Below are 14,949 nucleotides of genomic sequence, written 5' to 3'. Positions count from 1 at the left end.
GCTTATTTAACTTGCATGCAGAGTACATCATGTGAAATGCCAGAATGGATGAAGCACAGGCTGGAATCAAGATTGTTGGGAGAAATATCAATAACCTCAGATATGCAGATAATACCACCCTTATGGCAGATAGCAAAGAAGCAAAGAGCCTCTGGATGAAGGTGAAAGATGAGAGTGAAAAAGCTGGCTTAAAACTCAACATTCAAGAAACTAAGATCATGGCATCCAATCTCATCACTTCATGGAAATAAATGGGAGACAATGGAAACAGTGACCGACTTTATTTTCTTGGCCTCCAAAATCAATCCAGATGGTGACTGTAGCCATGAAATCAAGACACTTGCTCTTTGGAAGACAGGCTATGAAAAACCTAGGCAGCATATTAAAAAGCAGAGATATTACTTCACTGACAAAAGTCTGTAGAGTCAGTGCTATGTGAGAGTTGGCCCATAAAGCTGAGCACCAATGAATTGATGACCAATCAATCCTAATGGAAATCAGTCCTGAATATTCATTGGAAGGACTGATGCCTAAGGATAAAACTCTAATACTTTGGCCACCTGATGTGAAGAACTGACTCTTTTAGAAAAAAAACTCTGATGCTGGGAAAGATTGAAGGCTGGAGGAGAAGGGGACAACAGAGGATGAGATGGTTGGATGGCATCACTGACTCCAGGGTCATGAGTTTGAGCAAGCTCTGGCAGTTGATGATGGACAAGGAAGCTTGGGGTGCTGCAGTATTATGGGGTCACAAAGAATCAGACACCCCTGGGCGATTGAACTGGACTGAACTGATAGCCCAATACAAAATAAAAAGTCCAAAAATAAAACAAAAAAAAGCAAAAAACAGATGTGAAATATCTGAATTCCACATGAAATTTTCAGTAATTTAGTTGATGGCACAGTGGTTAAGAATCTGCCTGTAATGCAGAAGATGTGGGTTCAATTCCTGGGTTGGGGAGATCCCTTGAAGAAGGAAATGACAACCCATTGTAGTATTCTTGCCTGGAGAATCCCATGGACAGAGGAGCCTGGCAGGCTACAGTCCATTGGGCCACACAGAGTCGAACACAACTGAAGCGACTGATCACTTAGCATTGTGCTAATATTGTAAATAAGGCCTTTATTAGAAAAGGATATCTTAGAAATAGTCTAAGCTTATGTACAACATTCCTAATTTTCTTCTCATTTGTTTTATCCAATCGGATTTTCTAAGACTTTTAGAGCCGTAGATACATTGGATTTTCTGTTTAGATGGTTACATTACTTAATGAGAAACAATATTTCGTTTCTTAGTTTTCCACAACTATCTTCCTTTATTTAGTACAATCTTTATTAGTGTCTATAGTAGCAGTGTGTTTGTATTACTTCTGAATATAAAACCATGATCTTTATATCCTACTCTTAAGAAGTGTATCTCTTTGATATAGTTTTGATTAGAGCCCATTACTAGAAAGCGGTCCCTTTCTGTTTTTAGTTCCATAAGAGATTTCTGCTGCCTAAATTTCAGTGTTGGTAAATGTTATGAGTATGTAAATGTAATAGCAAGTGAGTGTTGAAATTAAATATTTTCCTTATATATTGATATATTTTAAATGTTTGGTATTTTAAGAGGTTAATGTGGCAAATATCATAACATATTTCAAGTATTTTAAAATTCAATATTTTTTAAAGTATTCTTGCATTCTTAAGATGCACTATACCTATTGGTTGTTTCATGTCAGTTGCTAGTTTTGATTGCTGGTATTTTATTTTGGATACTTGTATCTGTGTTGATAGTTTTCCTTTCTAATGATATCTTTATTTTTTCTTATAATAAGAAAAATTATTGTTTTTGTAATAAGAGTTTATGAAGATCATTAAGGGTTGGGGAAATGTTCTAACTTCTAAATCTCTTAAACATTGTGTATGAGGGAACAGCTTTTTGATTCTTGATGGTTTAGTAAAATGAATTATAAAGCCATGTGTATTTGGTATTGTTGAGATTTTAGATGCATTTATTTGTTCTGTGGCTAATTTTTTGTTTTTTTGGAATTAAAAAAATATTTTAATTGTTTTAATTATAGGTTTTGTTGGGTGTTCTCTTGAAGCAGAGTATTAAGTAGTTTTTCCAATGTAGTGATTGAATTAAATTCTCTTTCATGTATCGACAGAAGGCTACTTATCTTGTCCTTAACATAATGTTTAAATATGTTTTCATATCCATATTCCACTTTATTTTCTTAAAATCATGTGTGTATATATATATACATATGCCTTCTCTTTTTCTTTCGTGATCACTACACCATCTTTGACTAACTCTTAGTATTCTTGGAGTATACTTTTGGTTTTGTTATTCCATTCTGCTTTTGCTTTGCTTTCTGTTTCATTTGTAAAAATTATTGATATTTCTTTATTTTACTCGCTTTGGTTCTGTTCTGTGTTTTTTGTTAATTTACCAATTTGAGTGATCTTCCACCATGGTTATGTTCAAGAATGAATTGACTATTTTTAATGATATTTTCTTAATCATTTTAAGACCTTCAAAAAGGAATGAAAAACCTTGAATTTTTTAGTATTATGTTTAATTCACACTTAATTCCTGGGACATTTGACATCTGACAGTTTTAAATTTTCCAATTCATGGACATTTAGCTCATATTCTATTTTTACAATATTGAAAATCTGCAAGAACTATAGTAAATAACTTTTTTTTTTTTAATTCCTGATATTGAGTTTTTTGTGTTTTCTCTCATTTCTTGATGTTGGATCTGCCTCTTTGAAACCCCACAGACTACAGCACATCAGGCTTCCCTGTCCTCCACCATCTCCAGGAGTTTGCTCAAACTCATGCCCATTGAGTCAGTGATGGCGTCCAACCATCTCATCCTCTGTTTTCCCATTCTCTTCCTGCCTTCAATCTTTCGCAGCATCAGGGTCTTTTCCAGTGAGTTGGCTTTTCATGTCAGGTAGCCAAAGTAGTGGAACTTCAGCTTCTTGATAGCTGTCTTCAGATCAAATTTCAAAGAACTATAATTTAACATTTTGGTTCTATTGTACTCTTGTTTCTATTTGATTTGTGGCTCAACTGGTAAAGAATCCGCCTGCAATGTGGGAGACCTGGGCTGATCCCTGGGTTGGGAAGATCCCCCGGAGAAGGGAAAGGCTACCCACTCCAGTATTCTGGCTTAGAGAATTCCATGGACTGTGTAGTCCATAGGGTCGCAAAGAGTCAGACACGACTGAGTGACTTTCACTTTAACTCTTTTTTTCCCTTCTTACATTTTTGCAGGTTTAATTTTCCACATTTTTCTAGCTTCTTGAGATGCACAGTTAACTCAATGAGTTTCAACTTTTCTTCTTTTCTAAAATGTGAATTAAAGCCATAAATTTTGTTTTAAATACAGCTTGTTTCTCATAATTCTAATGTATATAATTCATTATGATTAATCAGCATTATTATTCCAATTTTGATTTTAATTTGATCTATGGCTTATTTAGTAGTAAATTTCTTAATTTCCAAATTATGATTTTGTTAGTAATCTTTTTGTTTTTGATTTATAGCTTAATTTTATTGTAGCCATAAAACATACTCTATAATTTTACTTTGTCATAATTAATTGAGATCTGCTTTGGGTGAAGCATGCACTCAGAGTTTTTTTAAGGTGTTAAGTACAATTTAACTATTGAGTAGTTTGCCTTTAAATGTGTTCAGTGTTTCATATATATCAAATAATTCAAATTTGCTAGTTTTATATTGAAATTTTCTATGTTCTTGAATTTTTTATCTTACTCTGTCACTGAAGGAAATATATTAAGATCTCTTACTATAACTGTAGATTTGCCTTTCAATTTTATAAGTATTTGTTTTATAGCTATTTCAGGATATATTAGTTGGTTTTTAAAATATATAATTTTTATGATCTTGCTAGAATTAGCATTTTATCATTATAATGTTTTTCTTTATATCACTTATGTCTGTGTAGCTATATTTATGTGTGCACTTTGTCTATTTACTCTAAGAGCTGTTGTCTTTTCATCTGAACCTTAGCTGAGTTAAAATTACTGCAATCATTCATGTGTTTGAGTTTAAAGCTACCATCTACTTTTTGCTTTTCATATGTCTTTTATTTCCTTTTTTTTCCTTCCCTTTTTAAGATATGTCTGTGTGTGTGTTTAATTATGTTTCCTCCTTTATTTGTTCAGAAATATTTACTCTTTCATTATTGTTTAAGGATTAGCCAAGAGATTACAACATACATCCTTCATAATTTATGTCTAATATTCATGTTTACTCTGGTCCTTGCCTGGGCAATATAAGCACCTTAGGAAAATTGAAATCAGGTCATTTTCTCCACAAATATCATTGCAGTCATATTTAAGTTACCCATATTCAATTTTAAATGAAACAAGACATTATTATTGTTTATGTAGTCAATATTGGGAATTCCCTGGCAGTCCAGTGATTAAGATTTCACCTTCCAATGCAATCGTGTGAGCTAGATCCCTGGTTGGGGAGCTAAGATCCTACATGCTGCTGCTGCTGCTGCTAGGTCACTTCAGTTGTGTCCGACTCTGTGTGACCCCATAGATGGCAGCCCACCAGGCTCCCCCCTCCCTGGGATTCTCCAGGCAAGAACACTGGAGTGGGTTGCCATTTCCTTCTCCAGTGCATGAAAGTGAAAAGTGAAAGTGAAGTCACTCAGTCATGTCCGACTCTTAGCAACCTCATGGACTGCAGCCTACCAGGCTCCTCCGTCCATGGGATTTTCCAGGCAAGAGTACTGGAGTGGGTTGCCATTGCTTTCTCTGGATCCTACATGCCTCATGGCTACAAAAACAAAACATAAAAGAGAGGTAATATTGTAGCAAATTCAAAAAAGACTTTAAGAAAAAGGTGCACATCAAAAAAAATCTTTTAAAAAGTAATTATTTAGATTTACTCTCTTCTCTATGTTTCCAATGGAGATTTTATTTTAATGCTTGACTAGTAATTTTTAGTATGTCTTTTAGTAGAGATCTGTTTGAGCTGTGTTCTTATAACTTATTTATCTAAAATATCTTTACTGACTTTGGTTTTTCTCATCAATCTGCTGAGGAATAATTTATGTACAATGAATTATATGCATTTAAAGTACATGCCTTTTTGAATTTTGACATGTGTAGAAACCCATGACAATACCACCAAAATCAAGGCACAAAATGATTCTATCACCTGCAAAAGACTCAACGTGCGTCTCTGTCCCTCTCTGTGCCCCTGTTGTTTTTCAATTGTTAAGTCGTGTCCAATTCTGTGACCATCTCATCCTGTCATCCTCCTCTCCACCTCTGCCTCTGGACCTAACCAAATTACTAAGCTTTCCATCAGTTTGGGTTATTTTGCATATTACATAAATTATAACTTGTGCTTTGTATTGTCTGTCTCTCGGTCCTTTTTCTGCCTCTTATATAGTGGATGCAGTAAGTAAATTTTGTTGTTGCTGTTCAGTCACTCAGTCATGGCTGACTGTGACCTCATGGACCTGAAGTACACCAAGCTCCTCTGTCCTCTACCTTCTCTGCTGCTGCTGCTGCTGCTGCTAAGTCTCTTCAGTCGTGTCCAACTCCGTGCGACCCCATAGACGGCAGCCCATCAGGCTCCCCCGTCCCTGGGATTCTCCAGGCAAGAACACTGGAGTGGGTTGTCATTTCCTTCTCCAATGCATGAAAGTGACAAGTGAAAGTGAAGCAGCTCAGTCGTGTCCCACTCTTAGCGACCGCATCTCTAAGCTTGCTCAAATTCATGTCCACTGAGTCAATGATGCTATCTAACCATCTCATCTCCTGCCATCCCCTTCTTTTACCTTCAGTCTTTCCCAGCATCAGGGTCTTTTCCAGTGAGTCAGTTCTTCACATTATTAGGTGGCCAAAGAATCGGGGCTTCAGTTTCAGTCAAACCAGTCAATCCTAAGGAAATAAACCCTTAATATTCATTGGAAGGACCACTGCTGAAGATAAAGCTCCAATAAGCAAATGACTTATTTTTAATTTTATATTTATTTATCCTTTAAAAGTTTAGACTTTATACCCATCCATTATATTATCCTTAAACACTTCTCCATAGTTTCAACTTTTTTTATCTTATTTAGTATTATCTACTCTGATGTTCTACAATTTATCTCACAATTATTTACACACATTCAGAGTACAACAAATTTGATGTGAGATCTATTAATTATTTAAGGACATAGAAAGATCTAAAAGGAAATCTGTATTTTAAAAACAGAACAAATTTATATTTTGCTCATTTTAAGATCTGTGTGCATAGAAGCTCAGTAGCTCAGTCATGTCCCCCTCTTTGTGATCCCATAGGCTATAGCTTTCCAGGTTCCTCTGTCCACGGAATTTCCCAGGCAAGATACTGAAGTGGGTTGCCACTTCCTCTTCCAAAGGATCTTCCCGACCCAGGGATCTAATCTACATCTCCTCTGTCTCATGCATTGGCAGGCAGTTTCTTTACCACAGGGTCACCTGGGAAGCCCAAAGACAGATAGCATAAGAATTTATATACCAACATTTATATAAAAATTGTAATCTCAGTAAGTATTCTTGTATTCATTCAACAAATATTTTCAAACATCTTCTTTGTCCTAGGTGTTATATATAGTTTAATGAACAAAGCAGGTGAAAGTTCTTGCCTCTGTGAAGCTTACATTCTCATGAGGGGAAATAGATCACACACAAAATGATAAAATTTTTTATAATATTTATGATTTATGGAGGAATAAGTGCTGGGCAAAAAGGATAAGTGAGGAAAATAAGAGAACTGACAGGAGAATTGCAATTTAATTAGAATACTGTGTCATCATTGAAAAAGTAACATTTTTCAAGGAAAGGATTTATTTGCATTGTAAAGTTGTAATAGCCAAGAAATCAGACTAGAAGCACATCTGTTAGAGTCATTGCACTTGAATGGAAACTGGTTGTGTGGATGTTACAGCCATGGCTCAGACTCCTTTGAAGTTTTTCACATTAAGAAATAAGTACTTAATTAATAAAAGCAGCAAACAACACAATTTAAAATGTTTACAATCTGCTTTACTGTTTTCAAATAACCAATGATTTTACAAAAAAACAAATAAATACATAAAATGGAAAAAAAGTGAAACAAAAGAAAATGTCTTTGATTATGAATGAAACAGGCCACAAAAACAAATAACAAAACTGAATGCACTTAGACCTGAGTAAGACCACAACTGATCTTTCTACTTTAACATGCAGCTAATAAAATCCCTGATTTTGATCATAGGATGAGAGCAAAAAGTGGGAATGGTTTGATCATTATCTTGCCTTATGGTAACTTTACACTTTCTTGTCAGATTTTCTAACCATTTGTGGGAATTACATATATGACCACTGAATTAAAAAAAATATATATGTTGTTTGGCAAAATGTGAATAAGACAAACTTGTTTCTACATCATCATGCTAAAGACTAATATTTTATTTAAAACATTCTATGAATATTTAATTTTCAGCATTGTCATGTGTTCATTTCTTAAGTTTGAAGGTAAAATAATATATTTTCTTTTAAAGGAAAAGAGAATTACCCTCATTTTACCTTATTGCAGACTCTGAACCATTTTGTGGCAAGCTCCTGCATATATAACCACTTTAGCTGACACCTTTTCCATAAGAAATATTCATTGTTATGTTCAAATACCATATATCAAGTGAACATGTAAGTGTCCTCATTATTCATAAATCAGACAGCACCCCAAGTGTACCCAGCATTAAATTGCTTTTGAACCATCTATAATCTCTAGAAATGTCTCCTTCCAAAATACATTTTGCAGAGCAACTCAATTTGAATTCTGAATTTACTGTAGCAACACACAAAAGTCTAAAGATAGGTTTGAAGGTCATTTTGACATTGCTCCTTTTAGTAAAACTTTGCTCTATTTGTGGAACAAAACCCAGGAATGTTCTGCATGTCACAGCATAAGATTATAAGATGCTTGAATGGTCCTTTTCTGAATAATAATGTAGTAAACTCACCCTTTTGTTAAAAATAGATGTTTGTTCTTTCTAAAACAGAAACAACACACAGCTTTGAAGGAGACAAGCAGAAAGCCATGAAATGAGTCATCAGCTGTGTTTGGTTACAGTGGGTTTATCTGTAACTGTGTGTGAAAAACCACTCGCTAGAAGTCAGCAGAAGTGCAGCCAATTGCTGAGAGCTAATCATGCTGGGTTATTCTTGGAGGAGGCTGGTGTTTGTAGGGAGCATTGACAGTTACCAATTATTGCCTCCACTTGGCAAAATGAATGGGTCTGAACAGTTATCTTGAAGGTGTTCTCAGCAAGAACTATATTTAAACTGCTGACACCAGTAATTGTGTCTCTCTCACCCAGTCCTGAGTTTGATCTTAACTATTTTACGGTAGGCAGTCAAACGTGCTTACCTTGGGCTTTCATTGCCCACAGAGTGGGTCTGATAAACAGCTTGCACTGAAGTGCATGTTTTACAATGATCTCTTATCTAATTTCTGGTGAGTATCATAGAAATGAAAGGAATATTTTTACTATGGTTGCTACTGAAATACTCTGGTATAAATTTTTATCATCAAATCATTTCTAATCCTCATAAAAAAGCACCCGAGAGCATAATAATATCTATATGTAGTTTTAAACTGATAATTTATATCTGTTGAGATGCTATAATAAACTTGCCTTGGGAAACATAGTCAATGAAAGGGATGTATTTATTTCTGTTGGTTACCTTGAAGGTATGCAACCTAAAAGGAAGCATCATTGGTGTCTTTGTCATTATAGGAAAAAAACCTCTCCTTTCTTGTTTGAGTTTGTTATAGTGATGATCGTTATCAACGATATGTCAAAAGAGCTTATTACTTTTTGTTGAAACTTTCTATTTTCAGTAGTCCCAAGATACAGGTAAAATTTAAATAAAAAAATAAGTTATATGCACAATATGACTGCAAAAGAGACATTCTTTGTTTAAAATGCAATAGGAAGATAAAGGACTTCCCTGGTAGCTCAAATGATAAAGAATCTGCCTGCAATGCAGAAGACCTGGGTTTGATCCCTAGGTTTGGAAGATCCCCTGGAGCAGGGCATAGCAAACCACTTCAGTATTATTGCCTGGAGAATCCCCATGAACAGAGGAGCCTGGTGGGCTACAATCCATGGGGTTGCAAAGAATTGGACATGACTGAGCTGACAAAGCACAGCACAGGAAGATATAATGAATCAGGAGACAAAGTCACAGAAGTGAAGAGCAACCACCCTCATTCTCACCTGAAGGAAAAGCAGATCGAGGCCCGTCTACAAGTCAGGGGTGCTAGCCCATCTTCATCCACGCTTTGCCTCTGTTATCAGTGAGATCATCTGTCATTTTCTTCATTTTTTCTTCCTTCTTAATGGCTATTTTAAATTTGCTATATTTTGCAATGACTCTCAAAGTCTCAAGGATCATTTCATAGGAGAAAATCCACAAGTATGGGTAGTTGTTTGAGGAAAAGCACTTTCGTTTTCTGTTCATTTTGTTTTTAGCTGGCAAAGGAAGGTAAATTTAGGAAAATGAAGAACTATAAAGAGGAAGTTTAAAAACAATAATTTCCATTCCCCTTGCTTGGAATATTTTAAGTACACAAACAAGTAAATAATCACACTCTGATTCCATTAATTATCTTAAATGATGCTCAGCTAAAAGAACAATACTGACTAGTTTAACATTATTTGGTTGGATATCTCATTCTTCTTCAATTCTTTTTGTCTATGGTTTCATAATTAACTAAGTAGAAGTGAAAATTACATTAACTTGTTTACTGTTTTGATTTTGGCATTGATTTAGGAATAAATTAGTTTTGTACCTTAAAATAACACCATTGAAAATGAATGCATCAGACTATTGCTTCCATGAAGATGTTCCCAGGGATTGTCTTTATCCACTGTTAAGATAACACAAGATATGTTCCTCTTGGGTTCTTTAAATAGGACCTATTTTAAAGCAACTCTTAATTCTCGGCTAAGATAGTGTGACATTACAAATCTTGCTAATGCTTCTTTCACCAGATTGCATCTCCCTTCCCTCATATAGTTAATTAATGACTATATTTATAAGAATCTCTGAAAACAATAAGAATTTTGGTTTATTTAGGGTGAATTTACACAATCAAATGTTGTTTATTTTGAACAGAAACAAGAATATGATCTGATTAATACAGAAAGTGATGTATAAATTTCCAAGCAGCCGAATCTCAAGTCAACTTAGCCACTCAATCATTTGAGGAAGCAGAATTTTGCCTAAGTGTGAGTCATATGCTTTCTTCTTTCTCAGTATTAGCATTCAGTTGAGCAATCTTTCCCCAGATGTATTCTATGACCAACTCTCCTTTGACCAAGGAGTCGGAGGAGAAATTATTTTACATTTCTGAAAATACTACCCATCTGCAACAGCATCTGCAATTCATCTCTCATTCATTTCTGCTAGGAATGTAAAATGGTAAAGACCCTCTAGAAAACAGTTTGGCAGCTTTGTAAATTATTAAACATACTATTAATCTAAAACCCAACAATCACACTCCTGAGTATCTATCATAGAAAAATAAATGGATATGAAAATCTTTTTATGATGTTCACAGTTGCTTTATCTGCAATATTGCAAACTGGAAATATCCTTCAATGGGTGGATGTGGATGGGCTAAAAAAGCCACAATACATCCACACAATGGAAAACTACTCAGCAATAAAAGGAACAAATTATTCACATAAGAAATAACTTAAATCAACTCAAGGGCATTGTGCTCAAGCCCATTTCAAAAAATTACATACTGTAATATGATTTCATTTCTATCACATTCTCAAAATGACAAAAGTGTAATGAAGAGAATAGACCAGATTGCCAAGGCTTCCCTGGCGACTCAGACGGTAAAGCATCTGCCTGTAGTGCGGGAGACCTAGGTTTGATTCCTGGGTGGGGAAGATCCCCTGGAGAAGGAAATGGCAATCCACTCCAGTACTCTTGCCTGAAAAATTCCATGGATGGAGGAGCCTGGTAGGCTACAGTCCATGGAGTTGCAAAGAGTCAGACATGACCAAGCAACTTCACTGACTGGTTGGCTAGGATTAGGATAAGGCTGTGACTTGGTTTGTAAAAAGAAGTTTCTTTGTAGTGATTGGATAGTCTGTATCCTAATTGTAGTGGTGGTAATTGAGTCTATGCAGATAATAAAATTTCATATTACACAATCACAACATGCATGTACACATATTCTAGTGCAGATAACAACTGGTAGCAAGTCTGAAAAGATCCATAATTCACTTAATACTTTTGTACCAATGTCAATTTCCTGGTTTAAATGTATACTGTGATTAAAAAGTTGTCAGTGTGAAAAATTGAGTACCAGGTCTCAGGGGAGTCTCTGTGTACAATTATTGCCACTTTTTTTTGATTCTTAAATATTTTAAAAGTACACTATCTATTTAATCTACGTATAGCCACAATAAAGTGAAAGTTTGCAGTTGCCTACTAAGTCACAGGCATTATAAGTATTTTATATCTCTGAAAAAAGGTAAGTTTCCTTACAATTTATGATTGAAGAACCTAAAACTTACCAATTATATTTTCCCAAAGTCACACCTATAGATTGGGCCAACCGTCCAAGCCTCTTTTTTTTGTTTTTTTTCCCCCACATTTTTTTCTGTTTTGGGCCTTTTCATTCTATTCTCTTATCTCTTTTTGTCACTAAATATTTGCATGATCCTTGAAACTTAGTTTCTCACTCCATACCTCCTCAATTTTTTTTTTTTAATGCTTTCTTTCTTTAATGCTTTGGGTTCTTAAGGAGAACCAAATATAACATGCTCTGAGTTTGTTCTCAAATTTGGGATGGGTTCAAGCACTCTTGGAGGTACTTTCGTGTAAGTTATTGCCCAAAAGATTTGTAAAATCAAGAATCAGTCTGAGTTCCAGAATTGTATCACCAAGCTAGATCTTAAATTGTGCCTTCGTCTCCAGAGAACAATTTAGGACACTCACTATGTAATCAGAGAGGTTTTCTAAAGCACATTGAATTTGAAAGGCATAATCTCATCCACATTTTCTATGTATAATTTTATAACTTTTAAGTAATTAGCCTCCAATTAAAATAAATAAGTTTAAATTTTAAAAAAAATGAAATTTCCCATTGCACAAAAGCCTTAAAAAGTATTCAGTTCTATTAATAATTCTGACAAAATTATTTTGAGAAAAATAGATATGAAGCAACCTAAGAGCTGTAAGCTTGGAAAATTGTCCTTTTTGAAATATTGATTGAATTTTCAAACCTTGAAGAGAGTTTTTAGAGTTTATATTTTACTCTAAAGGTGACTGCATATGGTTTTTCTTATAATATATATTTGGTATGGATTTTAAAGGAAATTCAAATTTTGTGGAATTGAGAGCAAGTAAAAAAAATGTATTACAAACCCAGTGTTAGTTGTTCAGTCATGTCTGACTCTTTGCAACCCATGGACTGTAGCCCATCAAGCTCCTCTGTCCATGGAATTCTCCGGGCAAGAATACAAGAGTGGGTTGTCATTTCCTAATTCAGGGGATCTTCCCCCAGGGATTGAACCTGGGTCTTCTGCATTACAGACAGATTCTTTACCATTTGAACCACCAGGGAAGCCCATTACAAACAAACCCAGGAGAGTAGCATATTGGATAAGACAGCATTTTTAATCCAAGCTAATGCAGGTTCAGAGACTTATTCTGCCACTTGCTGGTGTTTTCTTTGACAAATCTTTGAAATGTCTTTTATTTTTTAATTATGTTAAGACCCTAAAGTACTATAAGAATACATATTTTATAAGTATTGCATATAAATCAAATTGTGATAAATAAAATCATTATCAAAGAGAATTATCACAAATTGCTGAGAAAAATGATCATCCAAAAAAAAAAAAAAGCTATTGTTCGAAAGAGTTGATGAGTCATAGTCTTCTATATTAGAAATTCAAACAGAAGGCATTGAAAAACATTAACATATGTAAGATGAATGAAACAGATAAACTATTTCGTCCCATAAAGTTGGAGAATGTAAAAATTATAATACTGTGAAATATTTAGTATATTTTGTACATTGTATTTAATCTAAATGCTAATGTTGAAAAGAAAAAATTGAATTATTTAGAAAATGTAATCTTTTAGAGGAATGTTTCTAAAAAGGTGTGGGAATCTTAAATGTGGAAATGTTAGTCTTTGATCAAGTTTTGTATTTATCTTTCAATAGAATTGTTAAAAGGAAATATTATCATAAAAGTCAGCTAGGTTCAAGTTAAAAACAAACAAAAAAATATAGGTGTATGAGATCAGAATCTACTAAACACAAGTTGGACTTAATGGTGCAACATTTTCTTAAAATGGAATTTAACTTTAAAAACAATTTCCTGATGAATGAAATGTTAGGCATGCTCACTATTTGATTTTTAATCAAGCCAAATGTTTGTCCAAACCTATTTTAATAAAGATTATTAAATGTTGTAATTAATCATCAATAGTTTTAATTAAACCTCTGTTGCTTTAGAGAAATGTTTGATTGGCAAACAGTATAATTCTCTTGCTTAAATTGCATTACCTGTGGGCTAATCTAACTTTTGTCTGTGATATTATATTTCCAGAGTTTGTCAGACATAGGTAGGTACTCTCAGAGCTTGGTTTGATTCCCCCATGCCAGAGAATTAATTAACAAAAGACAAGAGAGTAAAATAGTTTTAGCAAATTAAGAAAACAATATGTCTAAATTTAGCTTAAATGTAGAACATGAAATCCTTACATCATTTGATTGACAGAAAAGATGCAGAAACATTTAAAAGGAAAGATCACATTATGGATTACTAACCAAAAGTGATGTGGTAGAAAGTTAATATGATATAAAAAAGTATAATTATAAGGCTTTAGGTGAAGAAAGTAAACCAAATGGGTCATCAGAGAGTCTGTTCGCAATGAATTATAGAAGCTCTTCTTCCTCTAACTTTTTCCTTTCTTACTACTCTTCAATCAGTCATTTTTGCTGCATGTTTTGCGTTTCATCTTTCATCGCATCTTATTTTATTTGACAAAAGTAGTGATTTCTTTGATATCTGTTGCAAGATTTTTGGTTTAGATTACATACCCTATTTTTGGTATTGTCAAGGCAGTACAAGCACGCTTTGTTTCCTCTATATTGCTGAGAACTTGGATTTCACCATCCAAATGACCTAGTCTAGGCTCTCATTTTTGTATAACGCTAGCTCGTTACTGTGGACCGCTACAAAAATACGTCTCAGACTTGGTTGCCTCATCTGCAAAAGGAAGACAATAATGCTAACTAAATTAGTCTGCTAGGCAGACATTAAAAAAAGAAAATACCACAGACTGGGTGATCTAAATAACAAGTTTATTTTTTCACAGTTCTGGAGACTGGGAAGCCAAGCTCAAGGTGCTGGATGATAGATGTCTTCTGACTGTGTCCTCAAGTAGGTTTTTCTTTGTGTGTGCACATTCTTGCTGTTTCTTCCTCTTATAGGAACGTCAATCTTATTGGATCAGGGCCTCATGCATATGACCCATGTAACCTTAATTACTTCCTGAAAAGCCCTGAAAGTATTAGTCACTCAGTTGTTTCTGACTCTTTGTGACCACATGGACTGCAGCACATCAGGCTCCTCTGTCCATGGGATTCTCCAGGCAAGAATACTGGAGTGGGTTGCCATTTCCTTCTCCAGGGGATCTTCTTGACTCAGGGATCAAACCCAGGTCTCTTGTATTGCAGGCAGATTCTTTACCATCTGAGCTACCAGGGAAGAAAAGCCCTATTTGTAAATAAAGTCACACTGGGGGTTAGGGATGAAATATATAGATTTGGGGGGACACAATTCAGTCCTTAACACAAACCCTGAAAAAAATTAAATATATATTGTCAACCTTGAATGGTTTTTAAAATATATA

This window comes from Bos grunniens, chromosome 9, assembly GCF_055505025.1.
Source record: "Bos grunniens cultivar Pamir isolate PY7600 chromosome 9, Bosgru_T2T1.0, whole genome shotgun sequence".
Taxonomy (NCBI): Eukaryota; Metazoa; Chordata; class Mammalia; order Artiodactyla; family Bovidae; genus Bos; species Bos grunniens.
The sequence above is the reverse complement of the archived record's forward strand: the minus strand, read 5'-3'. Positions refer to the sequence as shown.